General features: G+C 34.6%; 2 long non-coding RNA genes across 2 annotated transcripts; both read right to left on the bottom strand.

Annotated features, from left to right (window-relative positions):
• LOC122600307 lies at window positions 1–2,647 on the bottom strand. Its single transcript, XR_006324029.1, has 2 exons — window positions 433–2,647; window positions 1–346 (listed from the first exon to the last, which is right to left on the bottom strand). It is a non-coding gene; the product is annotated as an uncharacterized LOC122600307 (long non-coding RNA).
• Window positions 2,648–7,013: 4,366 nt separating this feature from the next.
• LOC122598833 lies at window positions 7,014–10,006 on the bottom strand. Its single transcript, XR_006323753.1, has 4 exons — window positions 9,992–10,006; window positions 9,714–9,789; window positions 7,467–8,592; window positions 7,014–7,382 (listed from the first exon to the last, which is right to left on the bottom strand). It is a non-coding gene; the product is annotated as an uncharacterized LOC122598833 (long non-coding RNA).
• Between the last annotated feature and the right edge of the window lie 8,435 nt (window positions 10,007–18,441).

Below are 18,441 nucleotides of genomic sequence, written 5' to 3' on the forward strand. Positions count from 1 at the left end.
TTTGCTAAAATTATCTCATTTCGTATTACTGGAAGTTGTTTACATCAAAAATTCAAAACTTCATAAAACTTCACAAGACAAGACAAGTTATTTTTGGGTGAAAGACCTCATATGTGCAAATTTCAAATCAGAAAAAGGGTATTAAACATCACCATAGCTCCAACACAGCAAAATTTGGGTGGCCCTGCGAAGATACCTTGGTACTATTGCGCACGAGTAATGTATACTTTGCTTAACACTACCTTTTTCGCCTCTTTCTCTCTTCTTTGATTGTTTGGTGTGCTATGATTGCTTGTTAAGCATAAGATAATTAGTCTATCAGCTACAATCCTCAACATCCTTAAAACTGCATATATACCATATAAAATGCAGCAAACAGTTACAACAAGCGATTTCAATCTCAATGACCATATTACACTGTATATATCTTACCTCCCTCATATCCTGCATATGCATGAGACTGGATATTGTTGTTGATAACTCAGAATCAAAAATCCAAAATACACCACTGATTGAACAAACAAAATACATCCAGTTAAGCTTCTTTCTCGACCAGAGCTAGAGGGTCTTCTTTTGAACATTCATAAAGAGTTGCTACCTTTGATAACACTAGTAAAACTCATGAACAAAAGTACAATAAAATAAAGAAAACTGTGACAAGTTGTAAAATATGTGCCGAATAGAAAACTTGTAAAACAGCGTCGAGGTGAAAAAAGGGATCATATATTTTGAGCGTCAAATATATCAGTAAACAATTGACGAGATAAAACTTGCACCATGAGAGAAAAGAATTCACCACTTATTTTCACTCAATAACCATCCAAATTATTGCCTTACCAACATACTGATAACAGATAAAGGGAGGAGCCACTGCCAGGACTGCAATTCAGTTTAGATTCCCACGCCAAGTTACAAACCAAACTTTACCTAATATTCAGAAAGCGATGCTTTGCTGAAAAAACGAAATGCATAACAAAATCTTTATCGGGTATCTTATTTGATTTTATCATGTCTCATGCTTCCTTGTAAGACATTCAGTTAATCTATCCATCACCATCCCAAATATCAGACTTGATTATCTATCCTATCAATGATCAAACTACAATAGAGTTTCAATAAGCAACGCTAGTAAGCTACTGAGTGAGCTTTGGCCAAGCAGCCCCTTGAGAGTTGGTTCTGGGTTCAAACCTCAAGACGTGTGATTGGTCCCTACCACCCCCGTGATGAACCAAAATTAACCCACATTCGTGCAATTAACCTAGAAATAATTCTTCAAAAACAAAAGCTAAAAACTCAGAGAGATATCATAACTTGAGGGGAGGGGTGCAGATGCAAATCTTAAATAAAAAAAAAAAAGAGCTGAGACACAACCATGGCTGCAACCGAATTCAGGTTACCCTGCCAATGCCATGATACATAACTTCATCGTCTCTTTCTCTACTCTTTAAATATAACATTTTTAAGAGTCATTATTCCTTGTTAAGCACCCTTAAGTAAAAACTTATAAGTAAAGAGAACTTGAGCTAAATTTAGAAAAACATAAACAATCAAAAACTTCTACAAAAGATTCAAGTTAAAAATAGGACAAATATTTATGAGGCTCAGATAGATATAGATATGTAAACAATGGAACAAAGAGGATATATCCGCCATGGCTGCAAATTCACTTTCCCGTTGCAATGAAAAAGACAACTAGTTTCACATTACCATCCAGATGAAGTATTATTAAATTTGCCCAGCCAAGATGCAGATAATCTCAATTTAGCTCCAATCCACTCGCATAAAGCATTATCATCATCATCATCATCACAGCCTCTTTTTCATCAGCATACAATTTTTTTTTTTTGAACAACAGTATAAAGTTAACTACGTAAAATGGTGCTACTTAATCAAATTTCCTTTTTGAATTAAGCAAACAGAATTAGGGGTTGTTGGATTTGTAAACAAAATCATCAGCCAAAGATGAGGAGGGCAACCAAAGCTTACAATCAACCAAAGCTGCCTCATAGCAGCCATATATATATATATATAGAGAGAGAGAGAGAGAGTGTGTTTGTGTGTGCAAAGATGCAGATCTTCGTGAAGACCTCCCACTGTCAGATTGCAACACGAAGTTTCAAGAGAAATTCACCTTTCAAAAAAAAAAAGATACCATCGATAATGTGAAGGCCAAGATCCCACCTGAGTCCTGACTAGCAGAAGCTGATTTTTGAAGGCAAGCAGCTTGAAAACGGATCCTGGCACTAGACCATTTGGTGATGGTTATTTCAACACTATGTAAACTAGTAAATAAAGAGGGAGCCCTGTTCAAGGAAACCCTCCTATAAAAGGTCTTGATTCGATTCCCAGGTCTCTTTTGAGACATAAGATAAAGGACTATCTATTAGTGTTCCACAATTCGAAAGCTAAGCTATCAATATAGTTTCGAAATGCTAACACTTGTTATACTAGGCTCAGATGCAAATATACGTGAAACCGGAATAAAGGGGAACAGGAATACCGCCATGGGCTGCAAACACCAAAAGTATGATAATTACTCGGATGGGGGTGTTTGCCCCGCCAAGATACGGCCCGAATTCACCCATTATCCGATCTTGCTTGGAAAAAAACTTAAATATTGCATATAAGTATCATCATCGCCACTAACATACATTCAATTACCAGCCAGTCAGATATAAATATATATATATATATATATAGGGGTTGGGTATAGTAAAACAAGTATTAAAGTAACACAAATAGGATAAGATCTTGACTCTTAGATCATGGTTAAATTGATGCATGAAGATTCACGAAACAATTGATGCACCATGATTTCATGATGCACGATGATTTTCAGTGATGAGAAACCTATTGTTTTCACTTTGAGGCTCAGATTGATATAGATATGTAAACAATGGAAATAAGAGGATAAATCCGCCATGGCTGCAAATTCACTTTCTGGTTGCAATGTGAAAAACAACTAGTTTCACATTACCATCCAGATAGATATTACTATTAAATCTGCCCCGCCAAGATGCGGATAAATCTCAACTTAGCTCTAATCCACTCGCATCAAGTTTATCATAATCATCATCACGGTCTCTTTTTCATCAATATACACTTAACCACAAAAAATGATACTACTGTATCAATTTTCATATGTACGAGTGGATTTTTTTTACAATCAAAACTTACAGTCAGTCAACCAAATCTGACTTACAGCAGCCATAGAGAGTGTGTGTGTGTGTGTGAAAAGATTCAGATATTCCTAAAGATGCAAAAAGTCAACATAGGGGATGTAATGATGAAAAAAAAAAACAAAGGTATCAAACTTGATAATATGACATATCCCAGGAGCATGTAATGAAATTAACTCAGATATTAGGCTCAGATCTGCAAATATAATTGAAACCGGAAAAAAGGGATCAGAAATACCGCCATGGGCTGCAAACACCAACACTACAATAATAATCACTCAAAAAATGGGGGTGTTTGCCCCGCCAAGATACGGCCCGAATTCACCCATTATCCGATTTATGCTCGGAAAGATATTGCAGATAAGTATCATCATCGCCACTAATATTCATTCATCAACCAGCCAGCAGAAATATATATATATATATATATGATAATTCCAGACAGACAGACAGAGCAGAGTACATGCATGTTGTTTCTCGTATTATTATTATTATTTTTATAAGGGTTGTTGATTGATTGATTGATTAATGGGGGAGCTAAATAGAAATCAAGGGCTCAAACATGAAACGACAACGTATCATGAAAGTGGCAAGAAAGAGTGACAGAGCGAGGGGGCAACCACCCTTTTGAAACCTACCCTCTTTTTTTCTCTCTCTCTCTCGCCGGAGCCTCATTCCGTTATTTCCCGAGCATATGTGCCCCCATTTTGACTCCACTTTGGACTGATAACAATTTTATTGTGGGGAAATAATCATCTTTGTTGGATGATGTTGTTCTCACAAACTTACTTAAATTAAATTCTACACATGTCAAAAAGCGTCCCATGATTTTAATGGTTTGTGACAGCAACATCATCCAACCAAAATAATGTTAACATCATCCAAGTTATCCTCATTATACTCTAGTTAAAGATTATACACCCCTTCAAAATGGAAAGTGTTACCAAAATATCACATGTGAAATTAACAAAATGTCCTTAATAAACACCTCACCATGGAAGGGTTTTTATAAATTACCAAATTTGCCCTTAATGAATTAATTTACATCTTAAACCCTTATCTTGCTAATTTACATTCTAAGTCCTTATCTTATAAAATAATTCTATTATCTTAATATCAACTTACACCACTCGACACCAATTGTTGGTGTCATCATCACGCGTCACCAACCCCACTATATCATCTTCGCTGTTACCGCCGTCACATTGCGCGGGTACCATGCTTGTAGAAATCTATTCATTTCCCTTTTTAACCTCATTGTAATTGCTTCTTACATTTTTGGCACTCCAATTACAAATTTACAATTGGTAACTTTAACATGTTGATGTCCTTGACTCCTTGTCCGATCAGGGGTGCGCAGGGGTGCACATTGACCGGTTTTGGCCTAAAACCAAAATTTGAAACCGATACTCTTGGTTTTTAGAAAATTAAAACCATTGGATTCGGTTTTGGTTCAGTCTGGTTTCTTGGTTCGTTTTGGGTTAGTGTCTTTTTTCTTTTACATTTTTTTAATTTTTTTTATTATGTTATAAATTTAACTTTCAAAATGAAAAATATGATATAAAAACTAAAATACATGGATGTTTTCTATCAACTAATTATATCTGTTAGGTGTTAAAATTAGTTTAAATCTTTAACCCCTTATAATGAGAATTGGATTAAGACTTTACTCATTTTTTTTTGTTCCCAACCCCTTTCAGCATATTTTTGGTTTCCAAAATGTCTTTTCACAGTTCACACACTACAACATTATTTAGTGTATGTATAAATATTATATTGGTTTGTTTTTTGCTCTATTATATTAGTACATTATTTTTTTTTATCAATTTGTAATTGATTATATATTAATTAGCATTGATTTTTGTATATGGTTTTAAAACAAGCGACAAAATCTCATAAGCTATATTTTTGACACACTCACCAATGTATTTTCATCCAAAAAAGTAGTTATAAAATTTCATCGCAACGCGCGGATACTATGTTCCATTTTTATAAAACAAATTGGTTGGTTGTGCATAGTAACTATAAATGTAGTTTGATATAGATATAAAATATATTAAAATATAGTTTGGTCGGTTCGGTTTTATGTTAGGGCCCGTTTGTTTTCTTGAAAAAGCTCTAAAAAACCTCTAATCTCTTATTCGGTCAGAGGTTTCGAGATTGGGAGACGTTTGTTTTTCCCTCAGATCCAGAGGCACTTACATCTTAATAACATCAAAATCGGTCAGACAAAAACTTGCATCTTTTTGACTACAAAGACAAGGACAGCCACATCACCACATCACCTTCGCCGGAGACAACCGCTCCTCCATCGCCAGAGACAACCTCACCATCGTCACTGGAGAAAGGCGGCTAGAAGGATGAAAAATCCACAAAGATTTTACGGAAGAGAAAGAATTTTTGTGTTGATGTTATTTATGTATTTCGGATCGCATAGATGAAGCCGATTATGATTTTTGTGTTGGGTATGAATTTCGGATCAGTGCCAACTTGATGGGGATGGGTGTACATGTGTATGTGAAACAATGATGAATATTTTTTGATTGCATGACAACTACCAAAAATGCCTTTTGCTCTTTCAAAATCAATTTGATCAATTTGTGTGGTTGGTGTGCACCGTGAACTCGTGCAGTGAAATAAGGGAAGAAAAAAGTGACATTACATATCTATAGTAGAAAGTATTTAGATGGGAAATTTTTATATGATTAAAATTTTTGGTGTTTATGTATATGATTATTGTTGTATTATATTATAGGGAAGGAAAAATTAAAACAATACTAGTTTATAGACGTATAAATTGATATAAATGGGTGTTTATAAGTATTCGGATGTTCATAAATATTCAGACGTTTATAGTAAACAAACGGCCATTCAGATTCAGATTTCAAATATTTAAACCAACTCTTAACATTCTGAAGTGGTATTCAGATTCAAACACAAACCTTTTATAAAAAACAAACATGGCCTTAGTTTTTTTGCATATGTTTTGGTGGTTCGGTTTTTGTTTACTCATACTTTCTAATATAAAAAGCATTTCAAATCCAAAAGTCATATAAGACAACTACTTCTAGTATGATTAAACGACCTTCCAACACCTTTTATGTATTAACTTTTCATATGGTTCGACAATTCCTCCATGGCCAATGCTTCTTAGCATTCTTGGAAGCCCATAAATCTCTTCATGCTTTGTGTATAACCTTCTGATGTCTTGGAGTGTAGGCGGCTTATTCAGTTATTCAAGTATACATCTTTATATAAGTCGTATACATAAAATAAAATACATAATGACTCAGCTCCCCGTTTGTTTGCCCATTTGCAATTATTCATATGTCGCGTCAGCAATTACTCAATTACTGTGTATTCGGTATTCCTAAGTGTTGTACAAGACCATGCATTCTTGATAAATGATAACAGAATGTGTTACTCCAAACCATTTAAAATGCTTGGTTGTCGCTCGCTATCTATTCAAACATGTTTCTTGTTATGTGATATCTTCAATCAAATTGGCTGTTGAAGTAAATGTTAGCATCATTAAAGTAGTGTTTAATTATACGTTCTCATTGAACTTTGTTTGGGAGGTTTATTTGGAATTGTTAACTCATGGATAGTTGTATATTGTTAGGGATCAAGTTTTCGGAATGTATTGCTTTCATATTCAATGTCTTGTATACAATCATTGTGTTACTGTTTTATGAACATGAAGTATTTCTTTTTCTTGATAGTGCAATTGCTGAATACACTAGCCTAATATAGAATTGTCATTGTCACTATGCACTTGGAGCATGCAGATATCTATAGATGGATGTCACACATGATATAAAAGATCAAACTTAATGGTAACAAAAGTCGAAAATCAATGATATTACTGGAAAATGTTTACATCGAAAATCTAAAACTTTATATCATTTCATGACAGCACAAGTTAATCGTGGATGAGCGACCCTGAATCAGAGAGAAAAAAGAAAAGGTATCAAACATCACCATAGCTCCAAGCCTCCAACACTGCAAGATTGGGGTGGCCTTGCCATGATATGGGCCTAGCTACTTTCACCCATTATTGGGTAATTTATGCTTTACTTAGAAAACTTAAACACATAGCACTAACTTCATCTCCTCTTTCTCGCTTTTTTAATTGTGTGATGTGCCAGGAGTCCTTAAGCATGTGATAGTAGTCTATCAGGTACAACCCCAGCATCCTTAAAACTGCTTGTTACCATATCAAAACGCATAAAACAATTACAATAAGCAATTTCAATCTAGAAGAGTATATTGCTATCGATATCTTACCTCTCTATCCCGCATATGTATGAGATTGGATATTGTTCTTGATAACCCATAATAAGCAATCCAGAAAACACCCATATCGAACAAACGAGATTCATCTAGTTTAAGCTTCTTTTCTCGACCAGAGTTGGAGGGTCTTTTTTTAAACATTTATGAAAAGCCCTTACCTTTGATATTACTAGTAAACAATTGACAGGAGGAGATAAAACCTGCACTGTGAGAGAGATGATTCACCTCTATTTTCACTACACAATCAGCGAAAATCCATATATTGCCTTGCCAAGATATGGATAACCTTAGCATCACTCAGATGCATTGTTTTTGGAAAGCTCACGGGTTGTTGCCTTCTAAAGGAAATCACAAAGACACAAAGATTGATGTTTGACCAAACCATTTGCTCAAACATGCTTCATTACATCCAAGAGGAAATTTCTTACATTGCAACATCAAAAGCTTTATAAAACTAGAAAAGCCAGCATAACATGAGGTTACAGGCTTGTATATTAGATCTGGTAACAAATAAAGGGGAGGAGCCATTGTGAGGATCGCAATTCAGCCTGGATTGCCTCGCCAAGATGCATACCAAACTTGACATATTATTCAGTAAGCTATGCTTTGCCGAAAAACCTAAATACATAACATCTTCAATCATGTCTCATGCTTCCTTGTTCGGCATATACTCCTTACTCTATCCGACACCATCTAAATATCCACTTTGATTATCTATTGTAATCTACAACGAAGAGTTTCAATAAGCAATGCTACTCAGTGAGCCTTGGCCTAACAGCACCTTGGTTCCCGGTTCAAACCTCATTTTATACATGTGATTGTGCCCTACCACCCCACGGCGAACCAAAACCAAACACATTACTTTTGTAAACCTAGAAACCATTCTTCAAATACAAAACTTATAAAAGTCGAAGAGATAGCATAGACTTAGGATCGACTAACCGTGCAAGTGCCGTTCACATGGAACCTTTCCCCTCTTTGGCCTTCAAAGTTCTCATTTGAATATTTGCTATTACCACCAAGATCCGCACCGACGGCCGCTGGACAGGTGCAAATGCAAATCTCAAATCAAGAAAAGAAGACGAGACAAAACCATGGCTAAAACAGATTCAGGTTTGCCCTGCCAATGCCATCAGCATCTCTTTCTCTATACTTTAAAAATACTTCTTTATGTCTCATTATTCTTTGTTAAGCATAGAAAGCACGCAAGGACGCCTTCTCACAAGCAAGAAGAATCATAAATCTATTGGAGGAAATTTATGACACCCTAAAAGTAAATAAGCTTATTTCTAAGTAAAAACATTTTAAGTAAAAAAATTTGAGCTAGGTCTGGAAATACAGAAACCATCAAAAACTTGTAAAGAGTCAAGTTTGAAGATAAGATAGAACTAACTCTGAGGCTCAGATAGATAATATATAGATATGTAAACAATGGAACAAAGAGGATAAATCTGCCATCGCTGCAAATTCACTTCCTGATTGAAATGAGAAAAACAACTAGTTTCGCATTACCATCCAGACAGATATTATTAAATTTGCCCCGCCAAGATGCGGATACATCTCAACTTAGCTCTAATCCACTCACATCAAGCTTATCATCATCATCACAGCCTCTTTTTCGTCAGTATACCATTTTTTTTTAACAGCAACAACACTTAACCATAAAGAATGATAGTACTATATCAAATTTCCCTAGAAACCTTTTTTTAAGCTTCCTCTAAAAGATGGCCTCATTTCATATGTACGAGTGGATTTTTGTTTACAATCAAAACCTACAGTCAGTCAACCAAATCTGACTTACAGCAGCCATAGAGAGAGTGGAAGTGTGTGTGTGTGTCACCATAGGGGATGTAATGACATAAAAAACACATGTATCAGCCTTGATAATATGATATACCCCAGGAGTATGTAATGAAATTAACTCAGATAACATTTGGGTGTCATATATTAGGTTCAGATCTGCAAATATATATATATATGTGTGTGTGTGTGTGTGTGTGAAACCGGAATAAAAGAGATCAGAAATGCCGCCATGGCTGCAAACACCAAAACTATAATAACAGCTCAGATTGGGGTGTATGCCCCACCAAGATATGGCCCGAATTCACCCATTATCCGATTTATGCTCGGAAAAATAAAACTTCTAAGATATTGTAGATAAGTATCATCATCGCCAGCAATATACATTCAACAACCATGAAACATAACTTCATTGTCTCTTTCACTATTTTTTAAATATACCTTTTTAACCGTCATTATTCCTTGTTAAGCACTCTTAAATCAGCTTATTTAATGTATCCACATTCATTTAGCAATCCTGCCATCAGTTTCAGTAAGTAAAAAACACTTGATCTAGATTTAGAAAAACATAAACCATCAAACACTTGTAAAAAAGATTCAACTTTAAAAATAGGATAAATATTTTTGAGGCTCAGATAATGGAACAAAGGGGATATATCCACCATGGCTGCAAATACACTTTCCGGTTGCAATATAAAAGACAACTAGTTTCACATTACCATCCAGATGAATTATTATTAAATTTGCCCAGCCAAGATGCGGATAATCTCAATTTAGCTCCAATCCACTCGCATCAAGCTTTATCATCATCATCAGTTCATCACAGCCTCTTTTTCATCAACATACTTTTTTTTTTGAACAACAGTAAAGTTAACCACATAAAATGGTGGTACTTAATCAAATTTCCTTTTGAATTAAGCAAACAGAATTAGGGGTTGTTGAATTTGTAAACAAAATCATCCGCCAAAGATGAGGAGGCCAACCACCCCTAGAAACCTTTTCTTAAAAAAATCCCCTGGAAGATGGCATCATTTCATGTGTATTAGTGGATTATTGTTTACAATCAAAACTTACAAGTCAACCAAAGCTGCCTCATAGCAGCCATATATATATATATATAGAGAGAGAGAGAGAGTGTTTGTGTGTGCAAAGATGCAGATCTTCGTAAAGACCCTAACAGGGAAGTCTAAGAGTGCAGGGTTTACCCCTATTAATCGTTGTGCCTTCGAACGGATTAGTAGGGGGTTTTCCCCCATCGGGTATTTGAAATAGGCATTTCTACTTCGAAGGAGCCTCTAGCGCGGACCCGGTCAAGATAAGGTATGCTAGACCTCCGGTTATCAAATCGCAACACGATGTTTCAAGCGAAATTCAACTTTCAAAAGAAAAAAATATACCATCGATAATGTGAAGGCCAAGATCCCACCTAAGTCCTGACTAGCAGAAGCAATCTTTGCAAGCAAGCAGCTTGAAAACGGGCGGATCTTGGCACTAGACCATTTGGTGATGGTTATTTCAACACTATATAAACTAGTAAATGAAGAGGGAGCCCTTGTCAAGGAAAGGCTCCTAAAAAAGGACTTGATTTGATTCCCGAGTCTCTTTTGAGACATCAGATAAAAGACTATCTATAAGTATTCCACATTTCGAAAGCCAAGCTATTAGTTTAGAAATGCTAACATTTGTTATACTAGGCTCAGATATGTGAAACCGGAACAAAGGGGATCAGAAATACCGCCATTGGCTGCAAACACCAAAACAGAGGGGCGAAATGATAATACGAACAACCACAGGGACCATTTGTGACATTTTCTCATTATGATAATTACTCGGATGGGGGTGTTTGCCCCGCCAAGATACGGCCCGAATTCACCCATTATCCGATCTTGCTTGGAAAAAAACTTAAATATTGCAGATAAGTATCATCATCGCCACTAACATACATTCAATTACCAGCCAGTCAGATATATATATATATATATATACATATAGTGAAGTGATCAAGTGAGAACCAAAATAATGGTGAGAACCACTAAAAAAACCATGACTAAGGGCTTAGCCAAGAGTTAAGGGCTACGCCCGTACCGTATCCAGCCGCCACCATCTATTGGATTGCTGCCCATCAAATCCACACCATTCCCATATGTGAAAACAAGATAAATAATTATGAGGCTCAGATAGATATAGATATGTAAACAATGGAAATAAGAGGATAAATCCGCCTTGGCTGCAAATTCACTTTCTGGTTGCAATGTGAAAAACAACTAGTTTCGCATTACCATCCAGATAGATATTATTATTAAATTTGCCCTGCCAAGATGCGGATACATCTCAACTTAGCTCTAATCCACTCGCATCAAGCTTATCATCATCATCACAGCCTCTTTTTCATTGCATGAAGAGGGAACCCTGTTCAAGAAAAGCCTCCCACAAAAGGTCTTAATACGATTCCCGGGTCTCTTTTGAGACATTAGATAAAAGACTATCTATAAGTGTTCCACATTTCCAAATCTAAGCTATCAATACGAGAGAAAGTACCCGCGATTGCGACGGTGAGATGGTGGGGGTGATAGGTCATAGAGTGTGATAGTCAAATGCCTTAGCTATACGGGCTCCGTCCTTGGATTCAAAAATTCGTCGAAAGTATATCGAATGACCTCTCTAATGAAAGAGCATGACACCCATATAATTTTTATAATTTATTGATCTACGGGTTTTGAGATAATAGCTATCAATGTAGTTTTGAAATAACCGGAATGTGGGGATTATAAGTGTTCCACATTTTGAAAGCTAAGCTATCAATGTAGTTTCAAAATGCTAACGCTTGTCATAATAGGCTCAGATCTGCAAATTTATGTGAAACCGGAATAAAGGGGATCAGAAATACCGCCATGGGCCACAAACACCAAAGATATGATAATTACTCGGACAGGGGTGTTTGCCCCGCCAAGATACGGCCCGAATTCACCCGTATCCGATCATGCTTAGAAAAAAACTTTAATATTGCAGATAAGTATCATCATCGCCACTAACATACATTCAATTACCAGCCCAAAGATACATTCAATTATCATCATCCTCTATATATATATATATAGAGGAAAGTTATTTGTAGTACATGTACTTTTTTTAGTACATGTGTAACTACATGTGTAACTTAACTTACACACTTCTTCTTTCTTCTTCATTCCATCTCCGACCACCACCACCACCATCATCTCCGACCACCACCATGATCCTCTGGCGACCAGCTCCGGCGAGACTCACACATGTGTAACTAACTTACACATGTGTAAGTACAACTTTTTTTTATAGCATTTTAGCGTTTAAAATTTCTAAGTTTTTTCCTTCGCGAGACAACCACCACCGGCCACCATCATTTCCGACCACCCAGCGACGGCGACGACGCCAGTAGCAAGGGCGGAGCCCGCACCGTAGCACACTGCCACCATCTCTTGGATCGCCGCCCATCAAATCCGTACGATTCCCATATGTGTCCCTTTGACGGTTAAGTTTAGAACGGATAAGGGCCTCTGGCCCGTACCGTATCCACCCGAAAACAAACCTGATTCTCGCCGGAAAGTTAACTTACACATGTGTAAGTTGTAGTTACACATGTGTAACTCTCGCCGGAGTGGTCGCTGTCGCCGGAGTATCATGGCGGTGGTCGGAGATGATCATGGCGGTGGTCGGAGATACAAGGAAGAAGAAGTGTGTAAGTTAAGTTACACATGTTACACATGTACTATAAAAAGTACATGTACTACAAATAACCCACCCCTATATATATATAGTGAAGTGATCAAGTGAGAACCAAAATAATGGTGAGAACCGTGAGAACCACTAAAAAACCATCTCTAAGGGCTTAGTCCTTAGAGTTAAGGGCTACGCCCGTACTGTATCCAACCGTTAACGCCCGTCAAATCCATACCATTCCCATATGTGAAAATAGGATAAATAATTATGAGGCTCAGATAGATATAGATATGTAAACAATGGAACAAAGAGGATAAATCCGCCATGGCTGCAAATTCACTTTCTGGTTGCAATGTGAAAAACAACTAGTTTCGCATTACCATCCAGATAGATATTACTATTAAATCTGCCCCGCCAAGATGCAGATAAATCTCAACTTATCTCTAATCCACTTGCATCAAGTTTATCATAATCATCATCACGCCCTCTTTTTCATCGCTATACACTTAACCACAAAAAATGATACTACTATATCAAATTTCATATGTACGAGTGGATTTTTGTTTACAATCAAAACATACAGTCAGTCAACCATCGGGGATGTAATGAAACAAAAAAAAAACAAAGGTATCAAACTTGATAATATGACATATTTCAGGCGCATGTAATGAAATTAACTTTAAATGTAGGCTCAGATCTGCAAATATAATTGAAACCGGAAAAAAGGGGATCAGAAATACCGCCATGGGCTGCAAACACCAACACTATAATAATAAAAATAATAATCCAAAAAATGGGGGTGTTTGCCCCGCCAAGATACGGCCCGAATTCACCCGTTATCCGATTTATGCTCGGAAAGATATTGCAGATAAGTATCATCATCGCCACTAATATACATTCAACAACCAGCCAGCCAGATAGTATTATACTCGTATAACATTTTCCCTATATATATATATATTATTGGTTTCTGTTATTTGAAGGGTTGTTGATTGATTGATTAATTAATGGGGGAGTTAAATAGAAATCATTGGCTCAAACATGAAACGACAACGTATCGTGAAAGTGGCAAGAAAGAGTGACAGAGCGAGGGGGCAACCACCCTTTTGAAACCAACCCTCTTTTTTTCTCTATCTCTCTCGCCGGAGCCTCATTCCGTTATTTTCCGAGCATATGTGTGCCCCCATTTTGACTCCACTTTGGACCGATTACAATTTTATAGAAATCTATTCATTTCCGTTTTTAACCTTATTTTAATTGCTTCTTACATTTTTGGCACCCCCAATTACAATGGTAAGACCAGTGTCACCTGATTCGCGGTTCGCTTCAGTTAGGGTTCGTGATATGGTATCGCAATTCGCGAGGTCCCACGAATCTGGTTCGTAAGGGGCAGTCTCATTTTGGTTCGCTTCGGTTCAGTGACCCCAATTTAAAAATACAATAATAAATTCAAATATTGAATTTTCTAAATTCCAAACATTTTCAATATTTCAAAAATAGAAGTACAAGTTTTTAAACTTTACGGCTTCAAACAACTACCTAAATTAAGACAAATACTTAAAATTACTTCATCCTTTGTTAAAAAAAACAATTAAATGTCTCACAGAATTAGAAAATAGGAAGTTTGCTCCTCATTAGACAAGCATTTAATTTATTACTTTGATAATTGGAATATTTAACTACTAATTAAATTAAATTCACCAAACCCAAACATAATTCACCGGAACCCAATTTTTCCAATACACGAATTTTTTCTATCGAATTTGTTGAACCACACCCATTTGCGGTCGTCGAATTACCCTCTACCAGTTCGGTGTTTTTTGTCTTTGGATTGCAAATGGGTTCGCGAATCGTATCGCGATCCGGATCGACGAACCAAGAACGGAATTCGCGGGGTGTTCAGCGAATCTTGTAACTATGGGTAAGATGGTAACTTAAGAATATTGATGTCAATTATGCGTGTTCATCGGTTCGGTTTTCGATTATTCGGTTTTTTTTTTCGGGTTTTTCAATTTTTTAATTTTATTTTTCTAAGCTAAAATCGAATCAAAACCTAATTCAAAATTGAAAACCAAATTAGAATTCGGTTCGATTTTAGTTTCGGTTTAAAACCTAAAAAACCAAATACACTTATTTTTTTTATTGTCTAAGTTGTGTTCAACCGAAATAAGTTTATAATTTCAATTTTCATCAAAGTAGTAAGTTTAGACTTCAAGTACAAGATGGATAAATTCGTAACATAACTAAAATAGCTAAACTCTTATTTGTCATCATTATTAAAAAAATTCATCAAGTTCTTCATTATTCGTCAATTGAATATTTCTAATTTCTAGAATAAGTTAATATAATAAACAAATAGACATATAAAGTAAAAAAAAATACATTAATAATTATTCATACAAAAAAAATGTACTAAATATTTTTAATGATACATAATCTTAATCTTAATCTTAATATATACTATAAAACAGTTGAACTAATGACTTATTAACCAATCAAATCGCTCAATTTCATCAAATTTACTTTCGCTTATGTCATCATTTAGATTAACTATAAATTAAAATTCCTAATAATCATTATCCAAATATATTATTATATTGGTATTTATATTATTTTATAGAAAAAGTCTCATTAATTTACATTTTTTTTGTTTTTCATCAATAATTTACACTATTTAGCCCTGAATACTTAATTTATATTTAATTTTAACCATCAACTTGAGAAAGATTTTTAAAATTTACAACTTTAAAAAAAGTTTTAATATACTAAATATTGTCTACAAAAAAATATTTTAAACCCTACTGACTTATTAACAAATATTAGATTAGATTTTTATAAATTATAAATATTAATATTTAGTTTAATATTTAATATAAACACAATTTGAACTCTAGATACATATCTCAAACATAATAACAGATGGCGATATATAACATCTTTGTCTTAAACACAATAGGAATCACAAAACATGAGACAATCACAAGACAAAACACGATTTACAATAAATGGTTACTTGAATACTAAATCGAAGTCAACATGAACTCCATTCAAAAAGGTATATAGTTTTCTCTTTTATGTATATTAGGTTTGCGTATAATAATGTTTAAAGTTACAATTGTCACTCAAATCAAGAAACATAATTGTTATCAAGGAGTATGAAAACAATCTTAACTTTTATCTAATTATCATAGGACAGGTGATTGAAAATAAACCTATGCGTGTTATGAGTCCGCATCATGATCAAATACATATACTTGAATGTTAAATACATGATCAAAAGTATGTTTATATTTTAATTCTTAATTATTTTTCATAATAATACCACATTATGAGTACAACTGGTTTCAAAAAGTTATATAATAGAGAAATTATTATAACATGTGCCTTATGGAATGGATACGACAAGCAATTTCATCAATATGTCTCGGCTAATAATGACAGTGACGAGCATATGATTATTGTACTACAACTTGCAATTTATAACACTTAGAACCCTATATCTTCAAAATTATAAGCTTTTATGACTTAAATGTATGAAGATCTAATATTAATAATATCGTGAATCTCGTGTCCAGTGTTGGAAACGTGTCTAAAATCTAGTACTAGTAATATAAGTTATGTTTTTTTCGGTTTAACCAAATTCATTATCCTATACTTATAACCAAACCAAAAACCAAATATATAATACGGGGTCGGTTACAAACCAAACTCAAAATCAAATTCAAAAGCAGTTTGGTTTTTTTCGATTTTTTAAACGGTTCTGTTTACAGTTTAACCGGGTAAAAACCAAACCGCAAAAACCCCTAGTGTCAATGTCTTTTGAACAAAGGTGAGCATGCGCCGATTTTGGTCAAAATCTGAACCAACTTGTTTTGTTTGTATAAAACCAAAAAACCGGATTCCGTTTTGTTTTGGTCCGGTTTGTCGGTTTCCATTTTTTTTTTTTACCTTTTTGTTTGTTATGTTATAAATTTAACTTTCGATTGTTAAGAAAAAAAATATGATATAGAAACCGAAATATAGGGTTGCTTTCTATGATCTAATTACCGTTTATCTTTTAGGTGTCAAAATTTTTATAATTTTCTTATAAAAGAAACTAATTTTGTTATGCATTTTCATCTAACACATACATTCATATTGATTTGTATGTTAAAAAAGCAAAAGTTTCAATATATTTAATAACTAAAAGTCAAGATTGCAAATGTAATTTGATATAAATATATAAATAAATGAAAATATTGTTCGGTTCGGTTCGATTTTCTATCATTTTTTTCTTTTTGTATATGAAACTGAAACCCGAACTTATCCGTTTGGTTTTAAGAAAACAAAAATCAAATTAATTGGTTGCGTTTGGATTTTGGTTTTAGTGGTTTATTTTTTTCGTTTTTCAAGTTTGTTTTTTGCTCATTTCTACGTTTCTAACATAAAAAGCATTTCAAATCCAAAAATAATATAACATAATTACTTTGAGTATGATTGAGTGACCCTCCAACACTTTTTATGTATCGACTTTTCATGGGGTTTGACAATCCTTCAATGACCAATGCATCTCAAAATTCTTGGCAGCCCATAAATCTTTCATTTTGGACAATTCTTCAATGACCAATCTTCTAATATATTGAGGTGGAGGCTTATTCATGTATACATGTATAATTCGTATACATAGAAAAAAAAAAAGGAGAAGAAGAAAAAAAAGTGACTCAACTCCCTATTTGTTCTTCCATTTGCAAATATTTACATGTACAAGACCATACATTTTTGATGATAAATGATGATAGGATTTATGACTCCAAACCTTTTAAAATGTGAAGGAAAGATGCTTACTAAAAATTCTTCTCGCTACTTATCTCCAATCAATATGGTGGTTGAAGTAAATGTGAGCATCGTTAAAGTAGTGTTTCATCCTACGTTCTCATTGAACTTTGTTTGGGAGATTCATTTGGAATTGTTAACTTATATATTCTTAGGGATCAAGTTTTCGGAATATATTGCTTTCATAATCATTGTGTTTTTGTTTTATGAACATGAAGTGTTTCTTTTTCTTGATAGAGCAATTGCTGAATACACTAGCTAATCAATTGGAGAATGCAGAAATCTATAGATGGATGTCACACAAGATACAAAAAAATCGAACTAAATGGTAACAAAAGTCAAACTTAATGTTAAAAATCCTCAATTACAAATTGAATCGGAAAACAAAACCGTGCAATAACTAAAAAACCAACTAGCATCACTTGACGGGAGATCTGCTTCCTCCTCGAAAAACAAAAACCACATTTGCACTTGCAACATGAAACCACACCCTTCTATTTGATATTCACAGCTCAAATTGCGCTGAGCAACCACAAACAAAAATAACACTCTGAATGCAACTATAATCCACACATCCCGTGAATGATTCGATTACTGTATCAGGATGACCTAATAAAACATCTCAAAATTAGAAACTCTCACCAGCAGGTGTATCTTTGTG

Source organism: Erigeron canadensis, chromosome 5, assembly GCF_010389155.1.
Source record: "Erigeron canadensis isolate Cc75 chromosome 5, C_canadensis_v1, whole genome shotgun sequence".
Classification (NCBI taxonomy): Eukaryota; Viridiplantae; Streptophyta; class Magnoliopsida; order Asterales; family Asteraceae; genus Erigeron; species Erigeron canadensis.